This window comes from Oreochromis aureus, linkage group 20 (genome assembly GCF_013358895.1).
Source record: "Oreochromis aureus strain Israel breed Guangdong linkage group 20, ZZ_aureus, whole genome shotgun sequence".
NCBI classification, from domain to species: domain Eukaryota; kingdom Metazoa; phylum Chordata; class Actinopteri; order Cichliformes; family Cichlidae; genus Oreochromis; species Oreochromis aureus.
Window position 1 is genome coordinate 26,929,040 of NC_052961.1, and position 24,179 is coordinate 26,953,218.

Genomic DNA, 24,179 nt, shown 5'->3' on the forward strand with positions numbered 1-24,179 from the left:
AAAAAACCCCTAAACAGCTCAGTTTTACTTTATTCACTGCTACTTTGTTTGACTTTGTTTCCACGTGTTTGTACATATTTTACCTATTTTCTTTGCAAAATGTTTCTCAAGAGTTTGAGCGGGTCATCCTTGAATCAGAAGGCTGATGGTTTGATTCCCGTAGTTTTTGGGCAAGAGAAAAAAGTGCTTGGTAAATGTGTGATTGGGCCAATGAGAATTGTAGTAGAAAAGAGCTTTGAGTGCCCAAATTGAGTAGATAAGCAGGACATAAGTACCAGTCCACGTATCAAATAGGGATGACTGGAGACCTTTGCACAGTACTATACTTATAAGGAGACATATCCTCTATTAACTGGGTCAGTGGTTCGTTAATGGTAGTAGTCACCTCTACAGTAAGTCTCCTTGAACACTTTGTCAACCGTACCTGCTCCTGCGCTGTTGATTACTTTGAGCTGGATCGTCAGCTAAAAACCAAAATTGAGGCTGTAAATTAGCTAAGTAAAGAAAAAAAAGCAGAGCTACACCGACTGCTGTTGAGGAGTGGGAGGAAAAGTAGATTGAAAGCTGTGCTAAATGCATTGATTTTTTTCTTAGTCCTTCTGGCTTAAGAGAAGAGAACATTTTCCATTCCCAGCTGTCTGCCTTGGATGTTGGCTAACAATAATTCCTGTAGACCATTAAAGGAAGTTTCCTGTGGGTTTATCGGATAATAAACCATAGATGTATTGTGGGCCAGTGCCCCCTTAAAGATTTTATGACAGAAGCAGTTACATAAAGTGAATGACGATGTGAAATTGAGGACTGGGCGATGGGACTTTCAAGTGTCCTCGCGTCTCCTGTCCGCGGGGATTCAAATATGTATATTTTTCTGCAGTGGTCTAGGAATGAGACCACCGCAGTTTGATGGACTGCCGCAGCATGGGGCATTGTTACTGCAGCACATCAGAAAAGGTAGAAAGGGAATTGCAAGAATCTGCAGATAGAAATATGCTCCTTGGGATACTACATTTTGGGCCTTGTTAAATGAAAGGTCTGAATCAAAGGTAACACTGAAATTTTAACATATTTCCCTTTCATAGCTGCACAGCCACCAGCAGTAAATGAGAGGTCTGATCCAAAGGAGTGGATGTCTTTCTGCATGGCACTAAAATCTTGCAGTGTTAAGGGAATGTAGTTTCCCCACCTGCTCTGTTATAAACCAGAAGGTGCCGTCTCAAACTCTGTGTTGAAATCAAAGAGCAGTGATCCACTATAGAAGCAGAGGGATGATCTCTGCATGCTACAGGCTTCTTCGATTTTATTCTGAGGCCGGCCCCGGTATGGGTGCCTGAGCCAGTGTGTTTGATCATAAAAGACTCATCGCAGGTCATATTACTGTCTTTGATTTGTTGCGAAGAGAAGTCTTGATGGAAATGTTTTTGCAGTAGCAGTTCAGTAATGATTACTACAAATCTGTCGTAATACTGATAGGAGCATAAAGTTGCGGTTGCAGCGAACCCCTGCTGTGGCTAACTCTGTGTTTGGATGTTTTTGAAGAGAAAAGAAGGAGAAAGAGGCGCAACCTCTACAGCGGACGCACATCAAAAAGGAATCTGTCTTCAAATATGAAGTATTGCTTTTGTTTTCTGGATATTTTTCTGGGATTCTCTTTAAAATGTTGGGTTAAACATCAAAAAGTATGGGCACCCTGCAAAGTCACTGCTTATTAATCCCATTTTTTTTGTCAGATATCACAGCTTGCAAACATTTTTATTTTGTAAATACCTCAAGGCTTTGACTTTGGAGGTTTTTCACCAATTCATTCTTGTAGATCTCCTCAAGTTTTTAAATGTTTCCCAACTTTTCTCAGGCTTGCACAAAACGCAAATATCTGCTTACATATTTTAAAGGATTTTCGAGTGAGGGGTGCACTTGCTTCCTGATAAACTTTTTCTATTTGCACCCAGAAGTTTGTTGATATCCTGTGGAAGGAGTTCTTTCCATCTGTCCACTGTTTCTGGCTGTCACACAACCCCAAAGCAGAGCATTGCTACCCCCCGCTTAGTAGTAGGAACAGTGTTCTTTCTCCAAGCTTGTGGTGACAGGGGCCAAAGTGCCTAATATCAGCTTCAGCAGACAGATGGCTCTTTGAACAGTGTAGATGTTGACTTTAATGCCTCTTTTAGCTAAAGCTGGAAGCACTTTGATATCTTTTTGTATTCTTTTCCTGCTTTGTGGGTGTCTATAAGTTTCTATTTCACATCACCAGTTAGTTGTTAGAAGTCCACAGATGATCACAGAGTTATTTAGGAGTTATTTTAAGTGAGTCGTTTTTATTTTTCACCCCAACTATTCCACTGCACTGATTCCATGTCTAAATCACAATTTAACCCACGGTTGTTTTTACTTATTTCTATCATTTTCACAATGACACGCTTTTCCAAGTTTCCTCAGCACGATCCCTCCTCCAACACTTATTTTAGTTGTTCTCCTGTTGGATAGCGAGTTGCTACACCTACTGGCTCTGCAGCCTACAGTTTGCTATTTAGCTTTGCCTTCATTTCTGGATACCGAAAAAAGCAAAAAAGCTTAGCCTCATCAAAATTCAGCAAGAATTATAAGCTGAAGAAGACCCACAGTGGAGCGCCACCAACAGCCGCCTCTGCAGTGACTGTTCTACACTGTAAGTTTTAGAAACTTTCACTGGAGACAAATGAGATTGGAGGATAAGCCCCTGTTACTGGTGAACGGGCCGAGCCCACTCACCTCCTCTGAGGACTTCATGCTTTCTTCCTGGCGACATCTGGTGCACTGCTGTGGATACTATTTTACTGTCTGCATCAGTATTACTATGACAAGAAATTACTGCTTGTACATTAGATTTTTTTAAATTTTAGTTAAGGTTAGTTGCTGGAATCCAAAACAAAGGAGATTTTTTTCTTCATCTTGTGTTAAAGGTTTACAAAACTGATCACACTAAAGAAACAGCCACAAAGTTAAGGAAATATTTACCATCGACAGTGGAGGTTAAAATCCACTCTTGCGATGTACAGAAGTAAATATTTAAAAAAGCTCCTGGCGTTTCAGAGCTTTTGCTTTCTCATCATTTTGAAAGCTAATTTATGTGTTTGGAAACATTTTGATTTTTGATATTTTGGCTGCTTTTTTAGCAATTTGAAAAAATGTTGTAACATAAACCAAGAACACATTTATTTGTGCTTTGAACAGGCTTTAAGGACTGTTTCATAACCAGCGTAGAATTCACAATTTCCCTTTCACCAGGGAACATTGTAACTGTGAGGTCACAGACAATGTCACATTGCCTTAACTGATGTTGCTTGGCAACAAGAAGAAGACCCCCTTCAAAAACTGAGACCGCTGTTCATTCAAACTTCAGCCTTCGGCGGCACTGGACTTCCTTGAGTTTCCGACAACACCCGGCAATTCTGAAGGAGATGGGATGAAAAGGTTGTGATGAAGCCGACAGAGATTCCCCAATGTATACGACACAATATGTGCAGTTTTATTCACTGAGAGGCATATTTGAAAGGGTTAGCAAAACCAGGTTTTCAACACTAATACTCAGAAAAGTCATTACTCATATAACCGCCTTTTTCAATTAGAGCACCCTGGAAGGTCAAGCAAATTGAATTACAAGCAGCAGGGCATTTCAGAAGCTTGTATTTTCATTGCCAAGCCTTTTAGAGAAAACACACAAGGGTCCTCTGACTGAGTTTTCCTGCAATCAAATTGAAATGAAATGGATTGATGCAGTTAAGGTGAAATTATTCAATCTGATGCAGATACAAACTGCTCAAACGGTAGAGGGGATTTAAATTACTTAAGTGTTAGCCTGTTATGAATTTTAAATGGGAAATCATGTCCCATTTCCTGGGTTTAATCAAGGCTCTTTGAAAATCAGCCACCGGATTTCTGGTTTAATGTACTAACGGTTAAAAAGGAGAGAGAGAGGGGAAATGAAATATGGAGTCCTGATTGGGTGTCACGGTGCACTTTCCGTCTGTCAGCAGAATGGCCTGGCATAATTAAGAAAGGCAGCACAATGGAGGTCGGGAGTACTGTGTTCAAAGCCAAGAGTTTTAGTCCTTTCTTTTTTTTTCTTCGGCTTATTGGAGACATATCCGCCTTGCTTTTAACCACTGCACATCAGAGTGCGCTGCCACTTAGTAAGCCTGGGATGTACAGAAACATTATCAGTGACATCAGAGACACTACAAAGTGGCCTCCCGCCTCTGCCTTGTCCTTTCACATTTACACATTGCATTTACAGTACATTTAAAACTGTGTGTCAGAAACGCTGGAAGATTATCTTGGGGCTGACTGTCTCCACACTTTTATATGCAGATTTCCTGTGACTGACTACATGCAGAAAATTCATTTTAAGCCAATCAGACTAGGCTATGAGACAAAAATGAAATTGATGTTATTAACCTATTGCTTCAACACTGATTACAAAGTGCAGTCCTGTTGACCTAAGTGCACTGCTTTAGAAATATGGTAAATATTCATGAGTGGGCACCAGGTCCCCTGGAGATAAATTGGGCCTTCGACTGTGTGTCCACCTTATCAGGCTAGGGGTCAGAGCTCAGGTAGTTTTTTTTTTTTTTTTAACTTTTCTTTTTCTTTTAAAGGCAGAGAGTAAAGGCAGTTCAGGACATTTCCATAAAATCCAATCTGGAATGAAAACTTCTCAGCTGGCATCATTCTGCATTTACTGCTGTCAGCAAAGCCTTGTTACAGGAAAAAAATTAGGCCCCGTCAAGCCTGTTCTCTGATGCAACGGTGCAGGACCTTCACCTGTCAATAAAAGTGTGCTGTCAATATGCTACTAGTGTTGCAAAAGTTTGGTATAGATTTGACACCAAGTAAACACAGGGCTGATACCAATATTGATACTGATACTTTTAACCTATAAAAATAGCTTATGAAGGGGAGAGCAGTGTGTTGTGATTAATGACGTGAATCATCATCAGTTTTTCAGGGAATTTTACTTTCCACAGTAATATGTTAGCACAGCAAAGGACAATACAAAGCATGTATTTTGAAACTGTGTTTTTCGGAGGCCTGGAATGTAAATGTGCCTGTCATTGTGTCAGCCTCTGCTGTTTAAATGTGCTGTAGGATATAAATAAAATAGACGTGGCAGTCAACACGAAAAGGTTCAGACATTTTTCATAGAGCGTGTTTGAAGTATAGTTTTTCATTTCCAAAATAACGAATTTATTTGATACAATTCAGTGGCCTACATGCTCAACTTGGCGGATAGAAGCAAAAATATCGATCTTACTGTGTTAGCATCGATCCAATAACAATATATATGTCGATACTATCGATATTTTGATTGATCTGCCCTAAACTTTGATTTTTTTTAACCTTGTGACAGAAAACAACTTTTGCTTCTGCTACACTTTTCTTACTTTGTACTTTTTTGTAGCTCTGTCCCTCCTCTTTGTGTTCCTCTCAGCTCATCATTTACTTTTATAACCTGCAGCTTTAATATTTTGGTTCAGTCAGTGCTTTCATTAACTTTTTAACCAGCAGACCAAGAGTAATCACCATGTGATAATCGTCAAGTGTAGGATGTGTGCAGGCAGGATAGGAGAAATGATGGACCCAAAAGTGCAGACTTAAAACAAAGATTTATTACTAAATGACAAAAACAGAAAACTGGCTAAACTGGGAATACAGAAACTAAACTGGCAGGCAGATGGACAGAACACACAGCGTGAGATGATGGAGATCGCAACACAGGGAAAGGAAAACACGGGGCTTAACTACACAGAGGGAGCAATCAGGGAATGGGAAACAGGAGTGAAGCACGGCTGGGGCAAATCAGGGCTGACGAGACAAAGGAAGCAAAACCAGACACATTAACATGAGACACAGACTTTCAAAGTAAAACAGGAAACCAGACTGAACTTACAGACACAGACTCGCAAGCAGACAGTGCAACAGAGTGAACAGAGTCGTGGGACCAGGGCAGACACAGACACTGACTGGACACAGAACAGAGGGAGTATGGAAACCCAAACTTAAGAACTACAAAATCAACAAACCAAGAAGAACGGGGGGGAAATTGAAATGCAAAACAGAAACCAAAACCTTGACAGTAATAAACCAAGATGAGAACACAAATAAAGGTACAAAACTGAAAACACTGGGTCAACGACCCAGGTACCCTAACCGATAATATTGTTTCTAATGGCACTACACACACACACACACACATTTTTTTTTTTTTATTTCACTAGAGAAGTTCATCTCACTAGACTGTTTGTGAAATCTAAGAGTCTAACATGAATTATGTTAACGTAGTTGAGTTGTCTCTTGCCTATTGTTTCGGCTTTCCCCCTGCCTGTGGATGAACTATCATTTCTTCCAAGCCCCGCACCCTATCTGACCTCACAGTCTTACTTCTACCTCTCTCACTTGCCAGCACCTGGTACATTTATGACACTGATCTTGCACTTTACTGTCATGTGGCACGGCAGGCTTTAATACTACTCTGCGTTCCTTGTGGTCAGCCCCATGCCTTGGCCCTGAGTCTACAGACACTCCATGTCCCGGCTCAGGGCAAAGGGCTGAGTATCACCATCCAGAGCCAGCAATCCACCAGTCAGCCTCTAGAGACGAGGGTCAGCAAAGGTTCATCTACCCTTCAGAAAGAAAGTGATCTGATGTGAGTGGACAAGCTCACAGTTCATATAACAGCAAGCATCTCCACCCTGAAATCAAAGATGTCCTCATTATTAGACGGGACTGATTCAGTTTTATGGACAAATGTGCATTTTGTTTCAGTGAAGCTTAGAAAAAAGGGCGGTCTCATGTACTGTCACATGTTACCTTTTTATTGCCACATATTTATTTTAGCATTAGCCACTTAACTAAAATGCTTTGATAAATTTTCACAAGATAGCATGAAGTTGTTCAGTAGTGGTGTTACTTCGGTTTAATGGAGAGGTATAATGTTACATTATCTAAATGCAAATTCAGGGGCTTTTTTTTCCCAACTGATGGAAAAACTCAGGGGGACACCTAAAAGCACCGTTTAAATGGGCTCTCCAATGATCTAATGTTGTACTTCCATAAAGTTGGAGGACTCACAAGAGAACGATTAAAACAGAATGGTCAAAATCAAAGCAGCAGCAGATGGGATGTGCTGGCTTTTAGTGCTTCATATAGATCAGTGGATCCTACAGTACGTTTCCTATTAACTTATAAAACTCCATAACAGTTTGAAACACAGACTTCCTGGTAAAGGGTGGTAGTGTAAAACCTCAGGCTGAGATAACACCGGTGAGCAAAAACACTTTAACTCTATTAAAACTTGTATGTAGCAGTCTGTAGGATTTGGATAAATGTGGGGTTATGACATATAAGAATGGACAGGTTGTTTTGGATGACTGTAGTAATTTATCCCTTTTTCTACTTGATTTTACAAAAATGCTGAAGTTTCTGATATATTTGTACTTTTACTGTGTACTTGTTTGACTATGCAATAAACACACACTTGCACACACTTCTTCCACTTTCCTGTCCTACTTTAGTGATTCTGCAGGCTTGATTACAGGTTGGGATTGGCTGATGCTTTCAGGCCTATTGCAGCGGTGCTGTCCGTGGTGCTGAAATTCCTCCTCACTCAGGGCAGTGAAACCTCTGTAGAAACACAGCATGTACATGCTTTTGCTTATGTGCTGACTGCATATAAAATGAGCAGAGCATAAAAAACAAACTAAAAACATTAACTTCTACATGCAGGCTTTAATAAAAAAATGAAAGGCCAGTAATCAGCTTTTCCATCTGTTTTCATATCTTGAATTACAATAATTTTAAGGTCCTGGCTGCTCATATATGGAGAAAATGACCTATTCTTGTCTTGGCCTGGGTCTGATGCTGTTCTACATGAAAATCATGTGAAAACAATTGCAGGTGCTCTATCTCACAGCCTCTCCAGGCCTCCCTGAACATGAAATTTCACTTCTCTCCTTTATACCAGGCACTCGAGTCTCTCCTTGGCTATAAATAGCATCAGGGTCAGAGAGAATAGAGATGGCACAGTACCATACAGATTATAATGAGCGGTGTTAGAATTCTTTAAAGATTTTTGTGTAATTGAGGCAGCATATGGTAAGACACCTGCTTCAGAGAGATGGTGTTGTAACAGGCCTCTTATTATAAGATTTTATACACTTAACTATTTGATGAGAAATCAGTGTTAATTTAATCTGAATAAAAATGTTACTGTTAATCGTGTAAGCTGCTGAGTACAGAGTACCTGCTATTTAATTGGCTAATATATTTACACCGGCCTTCAATGACTTAACACAGCAAATTACATTATTTTTTACACTAGCACGCACAACTGCATTACGCATCACAATAAAATGACACTCTGCGATGAATTAGCAAAATTGTGTCATTGTCTTTGTACTTAATGGCAACGTTACCCCGAGCCACAGAATGTTGATGTCAGCGGCTTTTTCGGAAAAGTACTCACAACAGAGTGTGTGGCGAGCAGAAGCCCAATCTAAACACTTCATATTTAAACTCTTTAATACGTCAGTATTAGTGAATGAGCTCACATCGAATCACTGCTGACCGCAAATATGGAGGTCACATTGAAAACATTAACTGGGTAACTGCCAGTTTTGATCCCTCCAGTCGATGCACTCTCTCGTCATTATAAATTATAAAGTGTGTGGCTCAGATCCCAGAATACTCAACGTAGCAATAATAAAGCCGACTTATCTGACACTGAATTAATTAATGCTAACATACTGAGAAAAGAGGAGGCAGGACTTGGGAGGGAAGGCATGCAGTTGAACGTGACTTCTGACTTTTTGTTTCCTGCCTGACAACTGCAGAGCTTTATGTGAGCTGCAGAGCTATACTGGAGGCACTGGTGTAACTCACTGGGTTGAGCAGGTAACCCATATACTATCAGGCTGTTGCACCAAAGACAGTTACTGCAGCTCTCTCTCCCCCAGCTTTCCTGTCTTCTCTCCACCTCCTGTCTCATTAAAGACTAAAAAGCCACAAAAGCAAATAGAAAAAAACCCTTCATAAGTCTCTGCTGCACATGTTATGTTATATATGTAAGCAAAACTGGCAACTAAAGAGTGGTGTTACTGCTAATCTTAAAAAACCCTCGGCCACTTTTGCCTTTTCCTCTGACATTCAGAAATAGGCTGTGATGTTAAAAATGGACTGTAGAAATGTAATTTTCATTCTGACATGACAATATGAAATGTTACTTTAAAATGTTTGTTGACCAAAATCTAGGTCAAGCTTACACACTATGCTCAGAACTGCATTTGGGAGAGGTAGCAGATCTTGATAAAAATAGGCACAAGTCTCTCCAGAGGCCAAAATGCAAAAATGTTTTCCAAACTAATACTAAATGATGTGGGATTTAAATGATTAGCACCAACTAGAGTTCACAGAACAACAACAAAAGAACCATTTGTGTCCCCTTGGCTCCAGTTTATCATTTCCCTCAATATTCAAGAGTACAAACAAAGCAAACTCAGACCTACAGTAGATGGGGAGTGGGGGTGGGGGTGTTCAGGTTCATTATTTTTTCTGCTCCACAATTAATTACTCCAAAATCTGGTGAAAACATCTATCTGGCAACCTTTGTAATGGACAGGGAAACACAATGTAGCGAATGATGAGTAATACTTTCAGGAGAACAAACTTGCTTTCACAGAAACTGGCATGCTTCCACTCCTTGGGTAGTAATTGGTTTCTCGTAAGAACTAGATCTTCACATTCTGAGAAATGAAGGGCAATTTGAAATTTGAAATTTCTCCCTGTGATTAGTCAGCATTGTATAAGCAGGATAATGCATAGTGTACAATGACTTTCTGAAACAACAGAGCTGAAACTGAAGAAACACATTAAGACACTGATGTGTGACATATGGAGGGATCAGTTCTCATAAAAAAGTCAATGTGAATTAATAAAAATTGCAGTTAAGAAAAAAGAGAGAAACAAAAGAGCAGGTCCACGGAAGTCTTTGTTTTCTGTGGAACAATGTCCTTATGAGTTTATTGCTTACATATTTTCAATTTTAAGCCAGAGATCATTTATTTTGAATGAAACAGATTACTCTGATTATTCAGACGTGATTATTTATGGGTTAGGTGTTTAGCACATGCAGTCCCGATCAAAAGTTTAAGACCACATGCTTTTAAAAGGCCAAATCTGTGCAAAAATGTGGATTCATTGTCATTTTCTGTCAGGTAGTCACACTGTCATGACAATCTGATGGCAAAGGCAAAAAAACGTTCCCTTTTTGAACATGGTCAGAGTGTTGAACTGCATAAGCAGGGTCTCTCGCAACGGGCCATTGCTGCCGAGGTGGGATGCAGTAAGACAGTCATTTGGAATTTCTTAAATGATCCTAAGGGTCATGAAACAAAAGTCAAGTGGAAGACCCGAAAAAAGTTTCACCTCCACTGAGCTGGTTGGACGATCCTCGACTCAAATTATGACCGGGATCATGCTCTTTGTTAATTTTTTGACTATTTTTGTACAGTAAATTTGTCCCTAAAGTGAGATTAGCAGTTCTACTGTGATATTCTAAGGTGTGTAAGGGGAGAACCGTGGTCCTCTAAAATTAATTGAAGGCGTCGCTGTTTTGTCAGTTTTAAAAAGTTGCAGACAGTGTTGACAGCAGTGCACTGCTGCACAAGGAAACCACCTTTGACAGGAGGGCAGCTGAATTTCAGTCAATCATGTTTTTTTTGCTTACTACAGGAGCAATCACTTAACTTTCTGATTCCACGTTTCACCATATGCCAACAGTACCTAGTTTGGAAGGACAACTGCAGCATGCATTGAGAATAAAAAGAGAAAGCATGGCTTAGAGCTGAAAATTGCTCATTAAGAAAAACAATCTGTGTTCACCTGATCATGTCAGCTGTAGTTTTGTGGAATTAGGTGCTCACCATGTCTTCTAATTGCTTTAAATCATTTGCCTGTGGAAGCTTTATGTGGAGGCTTTATGTCCCCCAGTCTCAATATGACCCAAGATAGAGGTAACTCCAACCTGCCAAACCTGACAGACACTCAGTTAAGTGCATTGGTCTAGTGAGTAGTAGCACAGTTAACTTTGAGCCTTTGTTAGCGTTTGTCGTTTCTGTATCACTGCATAAAACTGCTTAGGTTCAACCCAGTCTAGCTTCACACACCCGATTTTGAAACTGCACAGTTGTTACTGTTATACAACATTAAATAATTAACTGTGTTAATTAATAATTACAAAATTAAATTACATTAATTACAAAAATAAACAATTAAATATCAAGTCATTTCATATTTTTTTATTTTAGAAATGATGTATGTCTTTACTTAGTTCAATTTTTAATCCATTAATGACACTTAAATAATTATTTAATGTATTTATTTAATTCATTTTGGCACTCGTTGTCCCCCATACATCTTACCCAGAACCGTAATACAGCGAGAGAGCAGCAGAATACCTTTAGGGTTAATTCTAAGTTTTCAAGCTTATGAAGGTTCACCTGTTACCCAAAGTTACATCACCGTGGTAACTAATACTGGAGACCTCACATGCTCTGGAGCAGATTATGTTAGAAGTAAGAGAAACATGCAACACCACCCACTACTGACTGAAGAGTTCTATGACGTCACCATTTCTGGACGATCGCTCACACCTCAGATCACATCTTGTTTTTAAAGAGTGTGTAAAACCTGCTGTCTTTCTGTCGGGTCTCTCAGTCCTCCTGTGCTGGCTCACCATTTCTCTCCCTCTCTTTCTCCTCTCCTCTGTCTGTGTTTGTTTGTGAGTTAAATTCGTGCTTGTTTTTCAGAGTTGGGACACATCTTCGGTTCCTGCCCTTTGGCTCCACGCACCTGGAAGTAATGAGCTCACCTGCTCCTCATCGTCTCATTTCATGTGTGGTGGTTTGCCTTCAGTCTTTGCAGGATTGTTGAACTAACAAGACTTAGTGAAGCTGGCTCCTTGCTTGTTGTTTTTGCTATGTTTTTTCTCTGTGAAAGTTATTTACCTTGTTGTCTTCTGTCTGGAGACCGGAGAGCTGGGACTTGTGCTTGGTGACAGAGATTCTGAGGAGAGAAGGAACTGTGGATTTGTCTGAACCTCGGACTTCACTAACACTGACCTTTTGCCTGAACTATTGCCATCCTTGTGTGCTTGTGAATAAACTGTTAGTATAGAGTCCTGCATTTGAGTCCAATCCACTTAAGTGGTTATGACAGCGCCATGCGGTGCCTTTACAGAAAGGCAAGCAGAGATGATACCCCCACCCCACCTCCACCCCAACAAAAACCATCTTCCTCCACGATTTACCAGTTTAACAAGATAAAAAAGGATCAGCTGACTGTCTGCGCTCTACATGGACATCTTCACATTTCTACAGTCCTTCCTTTAACTGAAGAATTGTAAAATATTATTACTGCTATAGTTAAAAATCTACTATATTACCAAAATTATGTTTTATTAGCTGAAGATGACAAGCGGTGGGATGTTTTTCAAACCATTCCTTTATGTAGATTATGAAGAAATGAGAAAACACAATGAAAACACCTTTAAATTGAAATGTAAACAAAATGTATTATGAAAAGTAAAAATGCAGAAAAATGTTCCCCATCGGTGTTAGATTAAATGATATTACTGCTGCATACATTTAAGGTTGAGCTCATTTTAAATAATTTATATTCTGTTGAATGTCCAGCATCATATTCTTTGTAGTGGCTGTCCTACAGATCTATGAAAAAAATAGATGTTCATTAGCTCACAGGCCTACATCTAGAATTTTTTAAGTCTTTTAAAAATATATTAATAATGATAAAAACTGAAAAAAGCTGAATTAAAAGACAGTGTGAGCAGTGTGACATGGTTAACTGTCAATATCTACAGACACAATTGAAATATGAAGGACAAATGAAGGTGGGGTGTTGGCAAAACAGCTGGTTGAATGTATTATATTTAGACATTCTCATAGATGCTAATCTGAACGTGCTGCTGAGCCTGCACCTGCTCAGCTCACCTGATTTATTAGACCAGACATGGTCAGAGCTGCTGCGCCCTCTCCATCATGGTTGCAGCTTTCCGTGCTGATGTACTAAAGAAGTTATTAACGTTTCCAAACTCCATCTTCTCTACGTCACATACATTGGCCAGTGTGGTTATCAAGAAGGTAAATCATTGAAGCTCATTTACTTGATAATGTTAGCTGTGATATTTACAAAGGATACAACATTAAATCCTTGCACTTGTCGATCTCACACGAAATTTGCAAGTCAACCTACGTAATCAGTTTGAATTCATTTTTTAAAAAGTTGTCTTTAACTTGGTCTCAGTCTGTATAACAGTCTAAATAAACCCATCTTTCACACGTCCATTCAACCAGTCAACCACTCTGCTGTTTGGGCTGCAGTGACTGTTCCTCCATAGTGTATATATCATGTGTTTAACCTCTTAGCATTTTTATAATATTAGGCCAGAACACTTCATTTGTAAAACAAGCCACTTCACTGTGAATAGTCAATGTTTGTGATTGCTCACATGCTGCAAGCATAATCCTGTGCTGACTTTACTTTAAGTCCATAGTATTATTTTATTTTAATGTTTTAGTGTCAAATGCTACTCATTTAGACAGTACAAAGGGAAGGCAAACAGTTTTTGATAGAGAAATGTGTCAGCTGTGGGATAATAGAATAATAATAATATAATTTATAAATAAACAAATGATCTGCTAGGAGGAGCTAAAAATATGAAATAAAGTTGAATCAAATTCTCGAGAAATGAGTCGAATGAGAACTTGGTGATGAAGTGCTGGTTCAAACAGATATATTTAAAGGTCTGCAAAGAATTTATCATATGTGGCAAATACACCACCTTGACAAAAATCCATGAAAGCTGAGACAAAGTTCTGATTTTCACATCTCAAAAAAGATCCTTACAACATCTTACAAGTATCATCTGCCAGTAAAGACCCAGATACATCATCTCCAATCTACAACAAATGCTGTGGTGGGAAGCATGTTGTAGTGAGTGGCAACACTACACAGCATGCTACACGAAATGACAAGACACTGGTGGGTAGCAGGTTTTTTTAAACACACTTACAGTAACATGTCAGAGTTCCAGAAAGCTGTGTGCTGCTTTACTGTCTGAACACCGTGAAGATGAGCTGGCACAAAGACTGAGCGTGAGCATACAAGGATGAAAGCATATGTAATTGTGCTATCTGTGGTTTCCCCCACTCAGCACAGAAAACCCCTACAATACCTCACTCATGTTGTTGGATGGAGATGAAACAACATCCAGCCTGCATAATAGAGTCCAAATGACATCCTGTCCAAGAAGTCGTCCCATCATACCTGAGAGGAATCACCCCCACTGGCTGATGAACAAAGACAAACTCAGTTAACACATAAACCCACAAACAGTGACCAGCACCCTGTGATAAACAGTAACATCCAGTTGCTTTGAACAGAATCCAGAGAGATTCTGAATCCCTGGAGTGACAGTGCCCTTGCACAACAGCTGAGGATACCATTAGCTTTCCCCTTGTTTGTACAACAAAAAGAGGACACAGAGACCTGGTGAAATATTAGATCTTTCTTATCAACCCACTGACTCATTCTACAGAAACCTTAACGGTTCCCTTTGCCTCAGCTGAATGTGGTGGAAGAACATGTAGTAAATCCTGATCTTTCATATTCTGCTTCCAAATTGTCAGAGCCCAGCATACAGAAAGCTGGAGAGTTCTAGATTATTTGTGAATCTGCAAGAAAACCCAAAAGCAAAACAGTATGATAGACACAAAAATGTTGCATACCCTATCCCAGTAACCAAGGAACTACCAGATAGTGTTTTTGGTGCTTCTCTATTGACCTTACTGAATTGAAATAATGTGTAGTGGCAGGCGCTGACCTCAGGAGATCACACAAAACTTGGAAGTGTGAAATTCCCCACCAACCGAAACATTTACTGGACAGCTGTTTTGGGATTTGGTTTGCTGGTATCATCAGTTTAAACTTCCACTTTAGGAGTGTGTAGATAAATATACCAAACTGAAATGTTTAATGTGTTGTACTGTGTACAAACCTGAAAACAAGAAACCAGTTTGAAATATTTCTAGTAAGCCATGGTTCTTCATGAAGCTGCTGGAGAAGGATAGTCTGTGCTTCTTTTATTATTCCAAGACAACCAACATTTGACCCAACGTGACTGTTTCCTTTGGATGTTTTTTGGTCTGCTCTTTGTCATGATGATCCTACAGTACTGCAGTATTGTTGAAGTACGAGCTCTGGTGAGGCCAGTCCATGACTGATAGTGGCCCATTGTGTGTTTTTCCTTGCAGGTATACTTTTACTGCAATGGCAGGGTGAAAATAAGTGAAAAAGCAGCCAATGTCCAAAGAAAACCTTTGAAAATCCTTTAAAAATATCCTTTAAAAAGTGAAATTCCTTGGAAGCAAAATATCAAGATATAAGTGGTCAGGTTAGAGGGTAGCATCAAGTCCACAGTAATTTATGTCACTGTTCAAAAAAGTGTCCTGAGGCAGAAACGATGCGAGTTATTCCAGGCTGAAAGAAAACAATAAAAACAATAGATTTAAAAACAATACCAAAACCCATAAAACAATTCATGGATCTTTTAAAACGGACTGACTCTATATTGATTTCTTAAAGGCTTTGTTTATGGTGTCTTTAAATTAGTGTGTGGACACAGCATTAAAATGCCAGTTTTAACTGAGTATTAGTAAATAGCTTTCATGTATCGTAATTCTTGCTCATCCATGTGATGAAATATTAGAAAATTCAAGCTTTACTGAACTGCAGCATAATAAAAAGTAACATTTATTCAAAGCTTCTGGGCATATATTAAAGGTGAGGTCGACGCTGCTTTTCAATTTCAAAAGCTTGCTGAAATGATTTTCCTGTTTTTACCCCTTTTGTTAAAAACAAAGCATTTTTTATTGATCAAAATAAAGAAAGAACACAGAATAAATGTGAAATGTATTGCAGTCTTGCAGCTACAGATTCAGAAATAAAGGCGATCAGGGCAGAAAGGTGGAATCACACAGAGAATAAGCAGGATATCTGAGTATATTAAAGAGTATGAACTTATTAGAAAGTGAACTTTGGATATAACGAGTGTAGGCCCACATTTCACTGTTGTGCATGTTTATGTTTATGTCTTTGGGAGGGAGAATTCATCTTCATGGATATTGATTGTTCTGTCCTAGACAGTAAAAATGAATTAGAAAATGGATTCGTGAATCAAATATAATTCACTATGAATGATGCCATTAAAACTGCTGACACATTCCAAGAAAAGCAGCAACTTCAATCTATGAAATGCATTTTTTTTATGCGGCTCAAAGTCACTTTGTGAGCCATAACACGGATAACTATAATTTATCTATAAAGGGAAGATTGTGTTGCCAGCCAGCTAGTTTTCCACATACAGTATGACAAAGCGACACTGTTAGTGAAACTGAACAGTTTCCTTTTTTTCCGGTGTTGCATTAATCACAGTTCCTCCTGAATAATGCATGAGAGAAAGCAGGTGTGTTTAAAAAAAAAAAAAAATCAAATATATAATACAATCCAAACAACATAGATACCTAAAGAAGGCTGAGTATCCTTAAAGAAGACTAGAAGAAAACTTTTTTTGTGGAAAGTTTGCAAATGCTTCCTTGTTACCTTGATTCCAACACTGATCACTCACAAAAGGTGGTTGTGTTGTTTTCCAAGACGAATACAGTCTGACTAAAACCGCAAGTAGTTTTTTTTGTCATGTTTTAATTAAACATACTGATTAATCAGGAGAAAAAAGTACAGGGACACTTATGTTTATAACTCGTACAGCTTCTCTTTGGCAAAATCCTCCATCGCACTTTTTCTGTAACTGCCTATGAGGTTTGATTTTCAGAGAAAGATTAGTGCAGAGTTTAACTTACTCCTTCTAACCAGGGCTGAATGATTGCTAAATATGTTCCTGCAGCTGTATAGCATTTTAACACTCATTTTGAGGCATCAGTGTGATGACATCAGACAAATGATTTTGTGTAGAAGCCTCTTTACTGCTTTCCCGGTTGGGGCTTTAATGGAGATAAATTTCTGGATAGCTGTGATGGGAAAGTTGAGCAAGCGCTTCTATGAAAGAACATCAGGTAAATGCAAAATAATCAGAAACATTCACAGTGCTGTGAAAATCCTCTGTTTTAAAGTTTCTTTACTCATTTGCTATGCTTCATTTTTTCAGAAAATGCTGTTTTTAAATGATGATTTTTATTTCCACTAAATCTACCTGTCTCTGTGTGAAAAAGTCATTACCCCCTAAACCTGATAACCCCCTCTCTTTGTGCCATCCTTGGAAGGAGGAACTGTAATCACTGTAATCAATTCCCATCTCTGTGTAGGAACTTTAGGCCACTCTTCTTTACAGCATTGTTTTAAGTCCAGACTTTGACCAAGCCACTCAAAACACCTTCGTGTTGGATTTTTTTTAGCCATTCATTTCCTAGTTTTGGTAGACCAGCCACTCCCGGGAAGGTTCACCACTGTTCCAAGTTTTCTCTGTTTAGTGATAATGGTGCTCACTGTGGTTTGATGGAGTCACAAAGCTTGCAACCCTTTCCAGACTGATAGATGTTGATGACTTTGTTTGCATGATGTGCTTCACTTTGTCAGACAGGTTGTATTAAAGTGCTTTCTCGATCCAACAGGTCTGGCAGTGGCTAGTGAAACTGAACTCAGCTTTCCGTAAAATGCAGTTAATCACAATTAATTCATGATTTAAGAGTTGAAGGGTTTCAATTTCCACATAGAGCCAAATGGTTTTGGATAGTTTTTTTTTCCATTAACAAATCCTCATTTAAAACTGCATTTTGTGTTTATGCAGGATATTGTTGACTAGTATTTAAATTTGTTTGATGATCTGAAACATTTAAGTGTGAAAAATGTGCAAAAGAAAAAAAAAAACAGGACGAGAGGATACGCTGAAATTTAAATGAGAAAAACAATGAACCCCAAATTTCTTCTGATATCCATATCTGCCCCCCAGCATGTCAGAAGGTTATGTTTATGTTAGTCATGAAGTCTGTAATAGTTTAATCTGGATTGCAGTTTGTTAGCATTACCAACAACTCAAATTCTCCGACATAAGCAGTCAAGAACAAGTGTGATCTTGTTTATTTTGTTCATGCCTTTCTCTCAGGGTGAAATACAGAGACTCTGCAGGGTTGTTTGAGGACAGAGCAAAAGTCTTTCCCTGGTCTTGGTCAAAATTTGAGTCAGGTAGGTTAATCTTTTCTTCAAGTTCTTGAAGTTCCTCACAAGTCAACAGGGTTATCTTTTATTAAGACCCCACTTACTGTAATCTGTTTATCTGCCCACAGGCGAAGGGATTTAAGTTCAAGGCCAGGTGTGACAAAGTCATAATTCTGGGACAAAGGTGTAAGACAATAACCTCAAACTACTGTGCCCAACCTTTTAAGTTTGTGGTATTTTGAAAATCCTATTATTATGGACTTTGAAAAACCTGAGATTTTTTTAAGGTATGTGACAATATTCTTATTATTTAAGAGAAGTGCTTATTTTTGTATTTTAATTGTAATTCTAATTTTAAAATGTGGGTTAAGAGAAGAGATTTTTATTTAAGTATCTTCCTGGCTGTGCATTTTCTTCCCCTTATCCTTTTCAGGGTCATGGGGCACCTATCCCAGATACCATATGGAGAGAGGCGGGATACAACCTGGACAGGTCGTCAGTCTGATGCAGGGCTAACAAAGAGAGACAGACAACCATTCACAGTCACATTCACCCCTGTGGGCAATTTAGGGTCACAAATTAACTTTACCCCACTTTTATACTACATTTAAAAAAGATTCAGTGCTTTTAAGTGCTTTCTATATATATCATATACTGGGGGTTATAATACAGGGGTACAGGGCAATCCGGGGTTTAGCCCACCTTTCCTCCTGGGACAAATCCAAAATGGGGCAAAGTATCTAAGATGCAGTTTTTGCAGTGTTTGGGACATACAGCTTTAACACATCTATCAAGTGTTCTTTTCCTTTGTCCTGAGTTCTCGATCAAATCTCACCTTGACCTCATTACAGTCATCGTCCAGCAGAGTCAAGTAATTTTCATTAAGAAAAGAAACAGGAGGGGTGTTTGACTGGCTCCAGACCCGACTGTGTAATATTACATTAAGTAGTAAAAGCTGGGGAAGTATGCATGGTCTGGTGCTAATGCTTTTGGCATTAGCATTTGGTGAAATGTGTGCAACTGGTTCCACAGTGGGCACTGGTGCACAGGAAAGCATAAAGGACTGAACATTGATTGTAAATCATTGCAGATCTGCAGTGAAAGCGTGACTGAAGCTAATCTTTCTGCTCAATTAAATGTGAACACAGAAAAGTGAAGCCGTTCAAGCAAACAGCACAAACATTTTGCCCACACATAGTCATAGTAGTCATAATGTTGCCACACACACAGATACCCACACACAAAGTTTTCTTTGTAAATTTTTCTACTGATTTTTTTCTTTTTCCAGTAATCATGGCAGTCAGTAACAAATTCCAAACAAATTCCAGCTCCAAAGCTGACTTGCAGTAACAGTAAATATCTCAAAGCATTCGCTAACAACAGATATTGCTTCTCCCAGATCGTGCGTAGTAAACACAGCGTCAGTGACACAAATGTAGGTTTCAAATTATGGGGTAGAATAGTTTTGGGGTTCTGGAAAGGTCTACAGATTGGTGCATAAATACAGTTTGGGCTTGCAAACACAACCCAATGCAACTGTGTATGATTCTTAAATGTATATTTTGCTTTTGTACTTTGCAGCATGACATAAATGGGATGCAGACTCCTGCTGTGCTCACATTTCATCTTGGAAAGTCTGCGAGTTCTTCTGTAGACAGTAAAGAATGGTGATGTCGGTCTGTACAGTAATGAATAGCTAGTTACTTCCATGGAAGAAAGTTAAGGGCTAACCCCGGGCTTCTCTGGGTATGCGAGCGCATATTTGCATAATAATCAGTTCTAACTTATAGCTGAGATCAGAGTGACTCGTCACTGTCTTCAGGCAGGAGGCACAATGTACACCAGGGCCTCTTCTGATATAGTTGTAACAACGGATGTGATTCACAATATCACTGCTTTTCAGCTCGTGATTAAGCCTCCCACCATTACCCAGCAGGTATGTCAGCGGATGTGTCACCCACCTGCTGGCTTTGGCCCACAGGCTAAAAAGGCTGAATTGTTCCCCAGGTGAAAACACATCTGAGGCAGACATACAGAATATTTCACCCCCATTCACCCGTGAATTTGTGCTGTGAAAGACTAATGCCCACAGTAATAAGCCAGCTCCCTGCTACAACACAGGGTTGGCTTCTTTGTCTGCTTGAGCTCAGTCCCTTAGCTGCCATTAGGGCCCTGTCCAGCCTCATGGCAGCAAGTGTGAAAGGAGCCGAGAGACGAGCTGGACGCGCAGACTCTATTGGCTTCGTTACTCCCTTTTGCATGGGTGGACATTTTCCCATTTATTGTGAGTTTGCTGCCAATAAATTCTTCCTGTACATTCAACATTTTAATAAGGGCTCCTTCAATTATAAAGATGGAAAATGAGCAGTTGGAAAGCAAGGCTGTGCCTCTTGTTTGTGCAGAGCGGATCGTATTGGAATGATGACAGAAAGAAATTGGTTAGAACTCAGTTTTGCTGGGAAATGTCAGCTTTGCACTATGATAGTGACTTCATAAACAAACTGTCACATTTTTGGTTCTTCAGTTCATAAATGCTTTGGGACAAAATAAGGGTTTGATAGTTAATGGTGATGACAAATGACTAATTTAGGTTTCATTTTATAACACATAAATAGTAGAGATGATGCTACGCTGATTAAAGTCATTTAAGCAGTTGCCCAGTCAAATTTATTCTGCAGTGTCTCGGCCTCGCTCACCATTCGAAATTGTAAAAAGCTAAAGACTAGAGACAGCAACAGCTGAACCACATTGAAATAGCTCCGAACAATGGCTATTAGTGTAATCACAAACAGCGACTGATAAATGACCTATTACCTAGTACTATTTTGCACTTCCTGAATTATTTGTAAGGTACAGTGGGAACTCTTAGTACATTACGTCTAGCAGGCAAATATTTAAATCGAGAATAGAAGTGAGTAATTCATAAGCAAATGTAATTATTCCTCAGCCGTATCCAGGGTGAATACAGATGACTTCACAGTAGAACCAAAGATGGGCCAACAATTTACTTAAGACTCAGGCTGACTCGTGTAATTTAATGTGTAGGAAAATGAAGCTCAATTAAACTAAAAAAATACATTTCAAAATAGATTTACACTGACAATTGAAACAGTTATAAGAAATAGGGATCAGACCTTACAGTTATGGACCAGACTCTAGACTCTGGAAGTTGCCTTTGTTAGATAATGATAGCTTACATATCTAATGATGTGTTTACTTCACAGCACTAAAGTTTCTAACGTTAGTCACATTGGTGAGAGAAATGTAGGAGAGTGATAATTTGTTTGGAAGTTAGCTTAAAGCAGAAAAGCAATTTGCTTTTTCATTTATTGAAAATTCAGGCAGCTCCTACAGGTGCCAGAACCAGGAGCTGCTGACGCTGGTAACTAAAGTAGCTGTGGGCATCAAATGAACCACACCAGCTATCAGTCACACACATCTCACAATGAACTTGTGTCACAAATGGAGCTTGAGTCATATCTACAGGAACAGAGACAATGGTTTTGCGTAGATGAAGGAGTGAAGTCTCTTTTTGTCATCTTCATAAAATATACCAGGAGTTACTCTTTATTTTTCTTTGTGTAAGGCTGTGATCAGCTGACCTGTGCTAGTTGATTTCAACAGGATAGAAGCAGATGTTACAGCAGCTGCGTGGCTAATTTTCCACTGCTAGAGATAAAGCTGCTATAAAAGATGCAATTCAGTACATGTATCTAGTCAGCATTGTCGCCTTAAATATAAATTCATGTCTTTTTCTGAATGTAAACCAGCCAGTTTAGCTAGAATTATACTTCAGTTTGTTTTACAAGATGTCTCACAAAATCATGATTCAGTAAAACATCATGTGCAGATCGAATATCTGATTACAAGCTCCACAATGAATGAGGAGACTACATGTAAGACTTTAATGTCCAGGTTATCAAATTTCACCTTTCAAAGGTATCTTGTATCATCCTCTCTCCACTTTCTCTCAGTGTGGCACATTAACAATATAACAAAATGCACAGAAACACTTTGAATCTGGTGATATTTCATTTTGAAAAGGTGGATTTTATTCGTTTATTCTTGGTCCCAGCTGGCTAGATGCTGCAACCTCAACTTTATATCTGCATGAACTCAATGAAGAGATAAAAAGGAAAAAGGATGTGTTGAAGGTGTAAGTGCGCAGTGGGATGCAAATTATCTTCTTATTACTAAAAAAGTCGTTCCATACAGTCACTGGAAGCAACACCGGGCTGCAGCACATGAAAAATGAACTCATTCAGTAGTAATATGCACTAATCTACCTATCAGATTTTATTACTCAATAACTCTCCATTTAACACCTGAATATAACTCTGTTCATTACTTTGTGAGTAAAAGCTGACATAATATAAACTTTTTTAAAGCATTGTAAATAATAAGAATTATTAAGCTCAAATTTAAGAATTAAAAAAAGTTTAGCCGAGCCATAAGTTTTCATATTGAGAACTGCTTGTGATATCGCCTGAAAATAGTATTTTCTTTTACCTTGGACTAATTTTAGAGGTAGGAAACTTTCACAACAGGAGAAGAAGAATGATGAATTAGATCTGGACAGGAGTGCATAAAATGTTTCAGTTAATGGCTTTTATGATTAATTCTGCAGTAGATTTTTAAAAATATATGTATTTTCTCAGTATTATGCAGTTTTAATAGTTTTAAGAAACAGCAGCATGTAAGAGTTGACCGTATAATTCCTGACTGAAAAGCTGAAAACCATTTCCTCTGAAAACAAAAGAAAACAAATCATCAGCAGAAAAAGTAACAAATCACGGGAAATTCACTGCTCTACCTTTTCAGCTACTGAGGATCAGCGCCTTCACTGGTTGCTCTTTCCTGAGAAAAACATACATTTCACATTGCCAGCATATTAAGGCAGTTGATATAACCAGTCTAACAGTGCAGGCTGAGTATAGGCCAAGCGCCGTTTTCACACTCAAGAGATTGAATTCCTGCTGTGAATAATATGTATCATAGGGGATCGTGTTTGTCAGTATCATAAAAGTAAGCTCTTGGTGCAAGTAAACAAGCACAGGGACCAGTTATTGATCTTTGTCATGCTCTCTGTCTCCGTTCCTCTTATGACAGAATAGGAAATTTCAAATGGAAGTGCCAATCACCATCACCGAGCCGCGACTGTGTTTTAATATTCATGTAGCTTCATGTGAAAAGCTAGTAGAGTCAAATGTCAGTATTTCACAGCACAGCCACAATCCCACCTGTGATAAGCATCTAAATCAAAGAACACAAACTAAAATGAAAAAGGATGTTTGTTATGTATGATTTCCACGGGCAGCTTATACCGGCACCCGGAGGGGAAGAGCTTGTGGCTGGAGAGACACAATAACCAGCGGCAGCAGGGAATCGGGTGAGACTTCAAAAAATGGTTGTTATCATATCAAACTAGTGTGACAGGAAATTCTGTAGAGAAATACTGTCTGTTAGCCACTGTATCAAATTACAGTACAAGAGTATCTGTGAGCCTGTTTCAAACCGTGGTGATGCTGTATGAAGTGTAAATAAAATACAGTGCTTAGAATAAAAAAACTAAAAAAAATCTATGAAGAAAACATCAAACAATTAAAAATGTTTTTTTTTTAAATCTGTTTTCTCTGTATTATGTATTTATTTTGTGTTTAATGCCAGGAACAAATGTCAAAAAGAAACAATGATCCCAATGATTGGAAAAGGTGAAACATACATTAGGTTTATTGTAACATGATCTGAAGTAAAAAAGAAATAAGTGGGGAAAGAGTGAGTGTGCAAACTGCAACAAAACAGAAGATTGTAAAGAATTTGGCAATTTCATCATATATGATACTCAGTATCATTTAAAAAAAAATATAAACAATAATTTGAAACTACAAAGCTGAAAAAAAACT